Source organism: Patagioenas fasciata, chromosome 8, assembly GCF_037038585.1.
Source record: "Patagioenas fasciata isolate bPatFas1 chromosome 8, bPatFas1.hap1, whole genome shotgun sequence".
In the NCBI taxonomy this organism is placed as follows: Eukaryota; Metazoa; Chordata; class Aves; order Columbiformes; family Columbidae; genus Patagioenas; species Patagioenas fasciata.
Window position 1 is genome coordinate 10045630 of NC_092527.1, and position 14115 is coordinate 10059744.

At 40.4% G+C, this 14115-nt stretch overlaps 1 long non-coding RNA gene across 1 annotated transcript in view; it reads right to left on the minus strand.

Annotated features, from left to right (window-relative positions):
* The window catches only part of LOC136104331 (uncharacterized), a 500900-nt gene that overhangs the window by 444811 nt on the left and 41974 nt on the right, over positions 1–14115 (minus strand). The window contains exon 4 of the long non-coding RNA XR_011740242.1: positions 13178–13370. This is a non-coding gene — a long non-coding RNA (uncharacterized lncRNA). The remainder of the gene's footprint in view (positions 1–13177; positions 13371–14115) is intronic.

Here is a 14115-nt window from a genome sequence, read left to right on the forward strand (position 1 = left end):
AAATACTTTCGAAAAGCAGAAGCTGTGCTGCAGTACTGTCTTTCCCAACAATAAGGTAAATTGTTATTCAAGTTTCGTATATAGAGCAAAAGATAATCAGTCAATACTCAAGAATGGCCTATTTAAATGCCTTCAAAATTAAATTATATCACAGCTCAATGCAATTTAAAATGTCAAAGAAATCAGAGGCTCTTACAGATTTTAATTAAAGCAATCTCCTCTATATTCAGTCCTGCCCTCTTTACCATTCTACTTCTACTTATTCCTTTAATGTTTATTCACTGCTTTGCATAGAACAATAAAAACAATCAAATTTATTTCTCCATATTATTTATAGTAGCACAGTTCTTAAAAATACAAGGACAACATTCCCGCCATGCTAAAAAAAAATGACTGTTTTGGATAATGATATTTCAGAAACCCAGGCATGGTCGTAGTACAATTTTACACATAAATTGTTGTAGAAAAAAAATCAGCTCAAACACACATAAAATCCTTTAAACAGCCTCAGGGGGGGAAAGAAGTGTGAATGGGTAAAGGAGCAGACAAAAGCCAGTTAAAACAGAGGCTTTCCACTGCAGATCTCTGTGCTACCACATTGAAGTGTAATCACTTCTACAAGCCCTCTGCCAGTTTAACGACATCATTGCAGTTCCCATGAAGGACCCTACAGAACTGTTGTCTCACAACACGCCAATACAGTACTGTATGACAGGTGACACCCAGTGACGTGGCAGTGAACCAGGAGGGGCAGGGCCCAGCTGAGGCTCATCAGGGCAATTAAGGGCAGTCAGGGCCAGTTTCCAGGTTTTTTCAGCAAAGGTGGGTTTGTTCTGCTGGAAATGTGCCAGCAGAATATCCTAGGGCTGAGACTATGCAAGTCTACTCCTGAAGGGCAGACCAGTCAGAAGTAATGCATTTTCTATGACAAATTTCACATTTTGTTCTATTTACAGATTGCTATTTTTTAACATATTCACAAATGAATTCATTACTGAGAATTATTCTCCTGACCATTTCTGGTTTTTTCTCGCTTGTTCCAATTCCCCAGGTGACCAACACAGTCATGATTGCAAGATGTGTATCTGCACTCTGCAAAGATATTGAAATACAAATTTTAACAGCTGTTCAAGAGACTTTGGAAAGCAAGGAGGTCTATCACCAGGAACCTTATGGATATCATTTTTAGCTCACAGTCAACAACACTGTAATAAATTGAATTAGAAATTAAATATTTTAATAGTCTGCAGGCCACTTTATGGAACACGTAGCCTGCACCATTAATATATACTTGCAGAATGTGCCCAATTGCACTGCTTCCTTAGTAAGTATTCATATACCTGCTACAGCGTATTTACTCTTTTCACACTGCCTGCCACATTCTGAATCCTTAAAAGTAATAAGTAAATTATAAAAGTAAATAAGTAATAAGTAAACTTATTTCCTTCAGTTTGGGATGTTTTGCTGGTTACTGTTGGTTGAATGACAAGCACTTCTTGCTCTAGTAAAAACTCTTGGGTTTTCAGTTTCTGAGGTGACTTCTAATTAGAAGCTACCATGTGCTATAGCTTAATCAACCTCTCATTAACATTCTTATCATCATAACTTCACAAAAGTAATTCTTTTTCAAGCAGAATAATCCAAGGAAAAATCAGATGCAAGACTGCATTGGAGTGCTCTCCTCCTTTCACCCAGCATGTTACAAGTAAAGCATTACTAACTGTTGCAGTAACAAAGAACCTGTTACAAGCACTATTTACAGTCTTCAGCAGGATGTATCACCACCTTCAAATTATAACCAACTTTAAAACCTTTGATTGATAGTTTCTATTTTCATTCTGGGTGACTCCAGCCATGATAAGACACTGACTGAATAGACTCTTCCCCATTCATAAAGCCCTTTCTATTCTTTTAGGACTATAGAAAAGCCTGATAGAAAGAGGAGTTTCTCCCACTCTTGCTGTAGGGTACTCCCTTGCTTATCTCCATAGCAATACATTTGCAGCAGAAAGAGCTAGCAGACAGAAAAGGTGTCTGATAACAGCTTAATATCCCTTCACATGCAGTCCCACTGCTAAGAAGTATCCCCAAACGGCTTCAGCAAGCCCAGAAGCCTGGAAACCAGCCCCTGTCTAACAAATGCCAGTAGTGGCCTCCTTACTGCTCATCCCAGAGATGGGCTTGAGCCAGGATGAAAGGAGCTCCGAGTCCTTCCTCCAGCTGTCCGATCTGATATCCCCTCTAACATAACTCAAATAGTCCTGTGACCCAGGATCAAACTTCTTCACCTCTGCACGTCATTATTGCTTCTCTTGCTCACTGATCCTCAGTTATCAGTTAGGGCCTGGAGGCTTTTTTGCGAGTGCAACAGGAGGCAAGGGGTTATACAGAATATAAACATGAAAGGCATTTATTCACTCACAGCAGCATTTTGGGGAATGGGAGAAAAGGAAGAAAAAACCTGGGATCCTCACAAGTAGTTATATATGTGGCTTGTTACCCCCAAGTTTCAAAGGAGTCTAATTTTCTTTTGTGGTCCTGAAATACATCAGCTGAGATTTCTTGCTATTACTGACTTTAGTTTAGATCTATGTCTTCATTTAAGCAGTGGATCACACAGACACCTGCATTCTGGAAAATCATATGCTAGTATTGATTTTCTTAGTAGTAATAATTCACCACCGGTAGCAGTAATAACAACGCTTTGAAAGCTGGTTCCATAACGGCATTTTTAACATTTAGGGACACTTTGTGCAGTGAAAAACCCAGAAACTACAGTTACCTGCTGTAATAGAAGATTTGTCTTATTTGGTTTTAGTTGTAAGGATACTACAGTGGCACTTCAACTCAGAAGTTCCTCTGCCAGGTGCAGAAGGAAGAACTCCATGATTTGAACAACAGCAAGCCAAAATGCTACGGGGAAGGCAAACTCTTCTAGGTTAATGCACAAGGACATGGTCCCAGTGAGAACACAGCTTGTGTGGGCTTCTGTACAACACAGCTTGCTTGCTTCATATACCACAGCCAAGAAAGGATGGTTTAAGAAAACAAAAAGTTTGACCTAGCATAGCTTCAAGTATGAGGCGCAATCAGGGCTGGATATCGAGTCTGGACTCACCTCTGGTTAAACACCCTGCAAATTTCCCTGGTCCCGCATGAGAAAGTCAGTGTGGTGGAAAATAAAGGTTTAGCGATTAACACACTTTTTCCGACATTTACTTTAATAGAGGCTTTTAGCATACTGTTTTATGTTGTAGCAAAAAATCAATTTGAATATTTACTATAAATTACCAATTGTTTTTTTTTATTTTGTAATTTACCTCAGCAGTTTCAAGTGGATAAAATTCCCTTAGTTCTTGCCTTCAAATATTATTTTCCAGTATGCACTAACAACTAGCCTGTTTTCCTAAGAAGCATCTTCATGTCAGAGCCATGCACAACAATCTCTAGTAAATGGGAGTATTGAATGTTAAGGTAAATCTATGAAGCTCCAGGGGAGGAACTTTGGCACAGAAGTCCATACAAACAGAGGGTATTTTCATTAATAGTAAACCTAATATTGATGCGACAATGCAAGACACAGAAAATCAAAGTATCATGAGCAAGTTATTGTGAAATTATTTTTTTAATACACTACCTCATTTCAAAAGCAAAAGCTGGTAGCCCGTGGCTTGGACAAGTGCCCTCTCTGCTGGGTTAAGAACTGGCTGGAGGGCCAGGTCCAGAGAGTGCTGGTGAATGGGGCTGCATCCAGCTGGCGGCCAGTCACTAGTGGTGTCCCCCAGGGGTCAGTGCTGGGTCCAGTCCTGTTTAACATCTTCATTGATGATTTAGATGAGGGGATTGAGACCAAGTTGGGAGGGAGTGTGGACCTGCTGGAAGGCAGGAGGGCTCTGCAGAGGGATCTGGATAGACTGGAAAAATGGGCTGATTCCAATGGGATGAAGTTCAACAAGGCCAAGTGCCGGGTCCCGCACTTTGGCCACAACAACCCCCTGCAGCGCTACAGGCTGGGCACAGAGTGGCTGGAGAGCAGCCAGGCAGAAAGGGACCTGGGGGTACTGATTGACAGGAAGCTCAACATGAGCCAACAGTGTGCCCAGGTGGCCAAGAAGGCCAATGGTATCCTGTCCTGTATCAAAAATAGCGTGGTCAGCAGGACAAGGGCAGTGATCCTTCTCCTGTACTCTGCATTGGTGAGGGCACACCTGGAGTATTGTGTTCAGTTATGGGCCCCTCCGTTCAGGAAAGAGATTGAAGTGCTGGAGCGGGTCCAGAGAAGAGCAACACGACTGGTGAAGGGACTTGAACACAAGACCCATGGGAAGAGGCTCAGGGAGCTGGGCTTGTTTAGTCTGGAGAAGAGGAGGCTTAGAGGTGATTCTGTGATTCTGTGATAGTCTTGCATGCTTACATGCACCTATTTCATAGAAGTTTCTTGCTGTGTAGAAACTTAGTAGACTTGAAAATATTTCAGTTTATTAATAAAGGTAATAAGCAGAAGCCAACAGCTGGAGTTACAGCCAGTCAAGAAAACAGCTAACTAGAAATAATTTAAAATCAGTAAAACTGAGGGAGCAGTGGGCTAAGGACACTGCTTCTTAAAAGGGTCCAGTGACCTGAACAAGCTACTTACATTTCTTGAAAATATTTGTTTTAAACAGGCTGAGCTTTAAACTTTTAAAATCAAAGCTGCATTGATTTATTCCATAAACTGCCTCTCATCCATCTTTCTTATCAAACAGAAAGACTGTATGTACTTCATTGAAAGCATGCTAAATAGGAGACCTTCCTCAAAAGCTCTGGTTTGAAAAGCATATTTGAAATCTACCTTTGGATATCACATAATGTTACGTTGAAACAGTATCTTCTAAAAAATACAGGCATTAAAACTGACCAAAACTAATGTCCTTCAAAGCCACCACTCTTGTCTTTGCCTGAAGGGCCTTAACAATGCAGGTGAGACCTTTTAAAAGTATCTAGCATTACTCTTAATCATGTATTTATTTAAATGCTTATGTTTTAACAAAGTAATTAATGAGAATTGTGTGTTAATTGCCACAAATATTTAGTTAAGTGCAAGTTAGGTAAGTTCAGCGCAGGCAGTTTTCATACAATGGGAACTAGTAGCCATTTTGAACAAAGAGAATTCTGTCGAGCTGACATTGTATGCACTGACCCCTGCAAATGGACTACACTGCAATCTCACAATAGAAAAGCAAAGGCATATATAGTAGTCCAAAATCTTTATTTTCAAAAGTTACTTGTTCCTTTACATCTCAGCAGTGAAGACAGGAAATAAAAAGTAGCACTGGGAAAACAAGACAGGCTGGGAAAATAGCATCGCTGTGGCTGAAATGAATGTGAGCTGCAGGGAAGACGTGCAGAGCATTGACTGTAGTGGTGTGAGGCAAACAGAGAGGGTGAAGGAACAGGGAAACAGAAAAAGGACAAGGGAATGTAAAGACAGAAGATAGGGCAAGTTCTTTTTGCAGCTCTGGATGCTTCAAACACTAGTAAACTCATTTTAAATATGATCAAGATGTTTTATACTTCTCCAAAATAAACACAGTAGCAAAAATACACTGATGAATCTGAATGGAAAAGTCAAAGGAAAAATAAAGCAGCTATTATTTGATAATATTATGTGCTAATGCTTGCTTAGTTTTCATTAGAATATTCTTATGTGACACTGAACAAAGGCAGATTGCAGGAGATTCCTGGCAAAAGCTGCCTGACGACAGGACCTGGTTTGGAACTGCACCGTCGCTGCACCATAACATGCCTTACCTAACTGTGGCAATTACACCCAGTCCAAACGTTAGACGTTGGATTTGAGCTCGTTCTGAAAATAAAGCCATAGATATTAAAATTGGAAATGCACAGTTTGGGTGTGTATATACCCTTAATTATGGCATGAAGTGGCACAGTGAAGAGAACGATGAAATTATCATCCAAGATGTATCTGCTTCTTTTTCTCTAGTGTGCAAACACAAATATTAAGATGCCTTAATTAGAGCCATATGGCTCGTGTATGGAGTCACTGCAGGGCTCTGTTAATGCAGTCTGAGTGTCCAAACTACGCTCATTCCAATGTTTTTGAATTACTCTAAATAGTTGTAGATAATAGTAATCAACTCTGAAAATACTGGCTGAAAAGATCACTGGTTTTTCCATAATGATAACGCACTCTTGTAACTGTGTCTAGCCACAAATTATAAGCACACCAACTCCACATGAATGTAGACATACATCCACAGAGGGACTCTGATCTGGTTACCTCTGCAAGAACAGGGCATTTTGGAGAGAAGCCCAGGAAAAAGAAACAGGTATAGGTTAAATTATTGATCCTAGTCTGTGTCATCGTGCCATGGCACCATGTGGAGATAGTGCACAAGGGCACACAGCATCTTATAAAATTAGTGCCTTACATATTTTAGAAGAGTCACAAATCAATTTATAATGTTGTAACAAGCACAATATATCCCAAAACAAATTAGAAAACTGGTGGAGGGGTTCAGTGGAGATCTAATGCATGTAAGCATTGATTTCAGATGCAAGGACAGATGAAAATAGTTGTAGAGGTAGCGGAACTTCATTTCTCAGATTATATTCTATTGAAAATCTTCAAGAACACGGTACTTGAAATGTACTGAATTCTGCTTTGACTGTGTATTGCCTCATCATTTGACATGCCAGATAAAGGCAAACTTAACCAAAGGTAGGAAAAATTCTGTGTTATAAGGCAAGGCTTAAAAATAAATGATGACATTAGTGGATAACAGGCAAATAAAACCAGACAGTAAATTACTTGTTGGCTATTAACCTATCAGTCATCTTGTCCCTTTCCACCTTTTTCTGCCTCAGCGCCACATCCATAACCAGGATCTTGCTGACACAAACGCTCCTACTTGTTGCCACTGAAACCACAAGCAAGTTGGTGAAGTTCGGTCATTTACACCACCCAAAGTGCTGGCATGAGGTGCGTAATTAGGTCTCTGCCTGAATTCCCTGCACGTACTAAACATCAGTAGCTGTTAATACGACATTTGAGGTTTGCTGAGGTGGAGACCACACTTTGTAGCATTTTACAGTCTTTAAAAAAGAAACAACAAAAAAAAAGGGAACACTTCTATCACTGAAAAAAACAGGAAACAGTTTCTTTACAAAATGAATATGTTTATAAAGGCCAAAGTGGTACCACAAGCAAAGAATGATGTAATCAGGTTCCTGATTCCATCACCTAGGATGTTAAAATATGGGGATAATGTTACAGATAACAGGTTTTTTTTGCTGCCCACTAGCTTTCAATTAAGTTTTAAATTTAAAAAGATAGAAAAAAAACCCCAAAGCAGTAATTTCTTTCCGTGTTTACTTCGAGACAGCACAATGAATCAAACACACTGCTGTATCTTCAGTGCCCCATTATTACCAAGAATTGTCTGTTATTTCTATCATTGTCCTTCTTTTTATTTCCCTTGTGTCTTTCAGATCTATCTCCCATTAACTAGAGGGAGTAAAAAAAGCTGAGAAGGGAGGCAGCAGAAATAATGAAAAGAATGTTTTCTGCTCTATGACTGCCTGTGCACCCGGGTACACTGCCCTGCTCATATCCCTGCTGTCACTGCAGATGCTGTCCACTCTCACTAGGCAGTTTATCAAGGAACTCCTCATTTCTGCTTAAATTAAAAAAAAAGAGAAATTGAAAACTCTCTGAAAGATTCTGTTGAACAGAATTTTGCCGGTTTTATGCTATTTTCTTATCCCTGTGTATAAATGCTGCAAACCAAAAGATCTTGTTAGCACGCTTTGACATGCTCCAGAGCAGTAAATACAGTGTCATTATAACACTGATAAAGTCAATTTACATTTACTTCCCTACTTCCTTATTCAGCAATGAGCAATAATGCAGATGGCAGTGGAAAGGCAGAGCGGGGAGAGGCAGGTGTGGAGGAAGCACAGTACTGTCCATAAAAAAGACTAATACATTAATTAGACCAACAGTGTTGCTCCAGAGCTCATATCTCAGAAATCTTATGAACCGATTGCTATGAAAATGGATACAGGAGCCACCTGCACCAAGTAAAACCAAGTGTCCTGGGTTTGTTAAAAACAAGTTTCTCTTTTAGTGAATTTTCCTGTCAGCTAAAGCCTTCTTATTAGCTGCTTTCCTGAAAGCCAGATACATGTTTTGGTAGACATAGCAATGGTATGCAAGGTCGCTGGACTGGTAAGGATGGATGTACATCTCGCGAGAGGGGCAACATGAAAGAGGTGACCAAAAAACTGACCAACTAAGTATTCCATCCCATTCACGTGAATACTTCATATAAAAGTGGGATATCACGAGGATCTCGTGCCTTTTCCTTATGGCCAACATTGGGAGAGTCCCTGCGAACTGAGGCCTAGTGAGAGACTGAATCCAACTCCGGTTGGTTGCAGAGTCCAGTCCAGGACTTAAGGTGCCAGCTCTGCAGTTGCTGGAACTTTCAAGATTGGTTTTGTAATTTTGTATTATTTTCTCTATTCTTATTAGTAGCATTAGTAAAACATTTTTAATTTTTCCAACTCTCTTCTCTCTGTCCTTCTTTTCCTCCCAATCACCTGTCCTTAGTGAGAAAGGGGGGAGACGGAGGGGTTGAAGGGGAAAGGGTGGGGAGAGGGGGTTAACAATACATCTGCCAGGGTTTTATTGTCACCCCGCAATCAAATCTCAACACCAAGTTCAGTCAAGGATCTTTTCTCTAGCAGTGGCCAAGAGCAACTGCCCAGGAAAGAGTAAGAGATGGTGGCACAAGCCTGCAGTGGTGTGTCCTCTGCCCCACAAAGCTCTGCTGGGCTTCAGGAGCTCGAAAGCTCCGAGCGCCCTGGCTCAGAGGAGACGTCTGTGCCTCAACAGCCACTGATGGATTCTTCTTTCATTAATTGTTCCAATGCTTTTTGAAATTTTCTATTTTGATCTAAAAGCATAATACCATACTATTTATTCTGGCAATTTCCTATTCACTGACTGATGAAGCAATAATAACTGAGAGTATATTTGGGGAAGAGATAAAAATGTAAAGAAAATGAAGATTAAAATCCTAGCACTATTCATTCCTAAAAAAAAATGGGGGCTAATAATTTATGAAGAAACACAGTGTTTCTGAAATCTGCTCCAAATCTCAAATATATTTCTAAAAATAATCACAGATTTCATTTAATTCTCCATTAATTCTACATACTTGAGGCAACTGATGTCTCTCCTTTACAGAATTTCTCCTTATGTACATTTTAATTATTTCTTCTATATATGTAAAGTAAATGTCTAGAAACAGCATTAATGCAAAAGTTAATTTTAAAACAATGTTAAGGCTGTTATACAGGTTTTCAAATTATTTGCGTTCATGTTTGTCAATACCACTCATTACTGCAATTAATACAAAACTTGAGCCTCACTAGAAAGCTTTTATCAGCATGGGTATCTGGGAACATCTCATCTTAGAAGAACAAAAATATCCTCAAGAGTGAAGGCAGACAGGGCTTTGATTCCTTAATAGTGTTTCAGGTATTGCACGTTGAACATGTTGGGCCATTTTAGTTCTTTATTTTTCATTCAGACAACGTGCCTCCAGGAATCTTCAAACCACTCGTGTTTTCCCAAGGATTACTGTCAGAGCAACCAAAGTTTTTAATAAGAACTCAGTGATGCAATTCAAGACTGTTGACTGACAAACTTAATTAACTAATTACTGGATGGGAGTATGTAATGATAAAGTAGAATTGCTGGACTTAAAGACAGAAGACTCCAATCAATTCAATTTCCAGCAAATCTTGAGACTAAAAACAGACAACGTGATTTCCTTAACTACGTTCATTTCACAGGCTTAAAAAAAATACATATAATCATGGTGATATGCTTACATTCAAAGCCCTGCAGGGACAGTATGCTACTAGTTTGTAATTATTTCATAAACAAATTTAAGGTCCCATCTGGCAAACACAGATCAGAAGACACGACCTGGATGACCACCCAGTCGGTACAGTTTGCAGGGTCCTACTCATTATTTGGGAAGGCCTCCCAAAAATTCTCATGTGCTATGGGAGCACAGTGGGTTGTTGACATCTAGAGTCTCTGCAATACGAGGTAACACGTCAGATAAAAATGTTCTTGTGTGTTGGAAGTGAAGTCTGCTGTGCTGTGCAGAAAAACGTCCCTGTCCACAGCAGCTTCTCCTCTCAGAGGAAAAACCCAGCTGAATAAAAGCTGATGATAATTAAGTAATCTAATGCCTCTGCTGGATGTTCAAACAAAACAACCTATCTGTATGCTGAAGCGGTTCTGCAAGGTTATAAATAATTTTCAAAGCACAATTTGTTCTAAATATCTAAAATATTTAAAAGAGTCACTTGTAATTAAAACATTATAATAAACTATAAAGCCAGTCTTTCTGTTCAGATTACTGTAATTCAGTGCGCAGGAAAAGAGTTTTGGTGAGAACATCATGGAACTTCTTGAATATCAATTTCCATTAAGAGGCAGAGTATCCAATAATAAACATCACCAAGAGAAAACTAAGAAAGAGGCTGAACCTTGGACCACTTTGAACAATGTGTTGGAGGCACTGCTGAGACAATACAGCTGTCAACAGAACATTGCTATGTGCAGGTCTAACTAAATCATATTCTTTCACATTGTTGTACCATAGTAAATGATGCTGAAGAAAATCACAAGGACATGCACTCAACAGAAGTTTTTTATAGAGACTAAATAAAGACCCAAATTCTTTCCAAATCCATCTTTAAATCAATTAATAGAGCCTTTTTTCTCTTTTTTAGAACACAGTTGGCCTCAAAAAACGTGGCATCTCCCCTTGAGAAAGATTCTGACAGACTAGCAAAAAGAAAAAGAAAAACAAAACGCAAACAACCAACCTCATAAGAACAAAATAATAAAATCACCCTAGAATTTTATCAGCACATTAGAAAAAAGACATCAGCTCTGATTATCATTACACATTTAGAATCACAAGGTAGGTCTCCATGCAAGTGTGGAGATCAGAGTATTTTACCTACAACCTACTTCTGGATCCAAGAAGAACATTATTACCAAAAACTTGAAGAAGATACAGGTCATTAGTGTGCAGCATTGTTTCCTTGGCTTTGGAAGGCTGCCTAGGAACTTCTCACTGGACACCAAATGAAGCATCACTGTGGCTTCGGTGGCCCTGATGTCAAATGGAATGTTCTTTCCCCAGGCCATAAAGAGGACTGTTCTGCCACCTCTACATGAGCAGAATTGCCATATAAGTTATTGGGCATGTCACACACCCCAGAAAACACACCCCAGAAAACAGAAGTGGTGTGGAGCAGGAATCGGTGTTCTTGGGGAAGAAGGCGCGGGGACAGCCCAACTGTGGCAGAATGCAAACCCCCCTTTCTCCCCCTCCCTCCTTCATCATGGAAGGAGTAGGCACATCCCCCTCTCTCTCTGTGTGAGGCTAACAGCTTCTTTTGTTTGGCCCCAGAGCACCCTGGCCAGGGCCATTAGGAGAAGGGATTGCCAAGGCGCCAGTGAGTTGCTGGGCACCTGTGACCAGTGTGGGGGATATTTAGAGGCTTCAGGGGCACCCCACACACGGTGTGGGGGTGCAGAGAAGCTTCTAGAATGCCTACAGTCAGGTCTGATCAGCCAGTATAAAACGGGACTCTCTCGGCGAGACTGGGCCCATTGTCGCCAGTCTCTCGGAGTGCGAGCTGAAAATGCTGCCGCCGAGAGGCCCCCCCCCCCCCCCCCCCCGCCCCGCCAGGATGGAGACCCCGCTTGCCTTGCCGCCATGGGTGTTAGTAAAACTTATCGCAAGATTGCGAGTATATTTATCCTTTCCGTGCACATATGCACGTGTAACTTCCCGTGCTTAATACAAGCACGTATACAATTATTTCCTCGCACAATCGCGAGTGTATTTATATTCCGTGCACATTTGCACACGTACTTTAAATTATTTCCTCGCACAATCACGAGTGTAACTTTATTTCCTCGCACAATTGCGAGTGTATTATAAATTTACCCTCGCACAATCGTGAGTGTATTTTCCTCCCGTGCTTCCATATAAGCACGTGTAGTATTCCGTGCATATTTGCACGTGTAAGTAAATTAACCCTTGCAGGATTGCGAGTGTATCATAAATTTACCCTCGCACAATCGCAAGGGTACACTTTTCGTACTCACTACGAGTACCTATATCTCTTTAAGAATAATCCCGCACCGTGTTCAGGCAAGCGTGTACTCCTCTGGGACTCAGGGGCGGTTCCGGCGTTGTTTTGAGTGAAGCCACGTGCATGCACACTGTGGACCCCCTGTTGTATTAGTTGCTGTCCCTTAATAATTTTCCTCAACTGATACCCGAACCTATATTTAAGTCACTTTTGGAGTGCTAAAACCCTGTTTATCACCGGTTTAATAAAAGTTGGTTTGGACCCTGTTGTCCCTCAAACTAGCCTCGGGGTGCCTCCGTGACACTGACGCCTGGCACGGCTCACCGGGTGCAGCCAGCCCGGCTGGGCCAGTTTGAGGCTCATCCCTGGATAACATGGTGTTAGTGATGGCAGGGTGAAAAGGGAAGCTGCATAATTAATTTGGCAGAAAAATAAATGCCATGCAGGATGTCGGATGTGTTCAAGAAAAGCATAGAGTTTTTCTGGTAGAGAAACACAACTGCTGTCAAACCAAATAGTTACTCTTGTGAATCTTCTGAGAATGTTCCGAGCCATTCTGCATTCCGCAGTTCTCCACGTGACAAAATTCTCTAACTCGGCAAGTAACGAAAAATCTACATAAATTACATACTACCAATGTACAGACCTGATATCACACTCCTTTGAGTAGAAGTTCTAGACATCCCCCCTCCTCTTTCTGAGTACTGTTAGGACAGCCTGCATGACTGAAATCCCCTTCTCTTGATCACATCGTTTTGCTACCAAAATAAGTCAATGATTAGTAACATCACTGTTAAGAACAGCCAAAGTGGGAACAGGCCTTTATATTTTAAAACCACCATGTATTTTTTTTTAATTAAACAGGAGTATTTAACTTTTGCCACATCTGTAGAGTTCTCCCACCTGCATGTGGCACACAGCTTTCACCAGCTTCAGTGATCCAGCCTCAAAATCATAATTCAGTAAAATATTCACTTACCCAAACCCGAGAACATCAGCCAGGAACTGGCTGTCAAAATGACTGTTTCCCTCTGGCAGCAGGAAGTTTCCTGGCAGCTGTCAGTTTTCAGGTGGCTCCATTCAGTGACACTGGTTATGCTAATTTATCCTCCCCTTTCATTAACTTATTCTCTCCTTTGCCCTCTTAATTGCAGGTCTTAGGTTACTGATACCTGAAAACAAAGAGGAAAACAATAATGCATCCAAAAGTAAAGGGAAGCATTGGCAGTGCTTCTATGTACTTATCCTTAATCCTTCCTCTTTGGAGGGATAAAATGTCCTCATTCAGTAGCTCACCTCCATGTTAATTACATTTTTTAAAACCTATTTTCAAGATACACAGAAAGTAGTTATTCTGTCTTTGTATTACAGACTGAAAGGATACATGCTGTGGGCCATTCCAGAGATTAAAATTGATCTACCACACTCTGCCAGGTTGGCAACATTTAAGACATGAAAGAAGTTGGGAAGTACAAGGTCTGTTAGCAACAACACTTCAGATTTCCCAGTTTTATCCGCTTTTGTAATTCTAACTATTTCCATTCAATGCAACATCCAGTTTCCAACAAAGATCTGTCTAGGTTGTTATTAACTTCTATTTTCTAAATACAGAACCGTCAGTATTTAAAGGCCCAACTCCTACCTAATTTCACTGGATCAGGTCTATAGATTCGCTGTATATGGTGACTTTTGACAGAAATGTTTTAGTTTAGGGTTGTTTAGTGTCTGTGGGAATATTTACTTCCATTAGTCAGGGAACAAGATAACCTCTAAGACAGTTTATATTCCTTGATAACATAAATTACTTAATGAACAGAACCATATTGTTAACACAGTAAATATATTAAAAGTACAAAATATAAGTCAAGTACACAAAAAAAACCCAAACCCAAAGCAATTTTCTGTCGTTTAGGTACT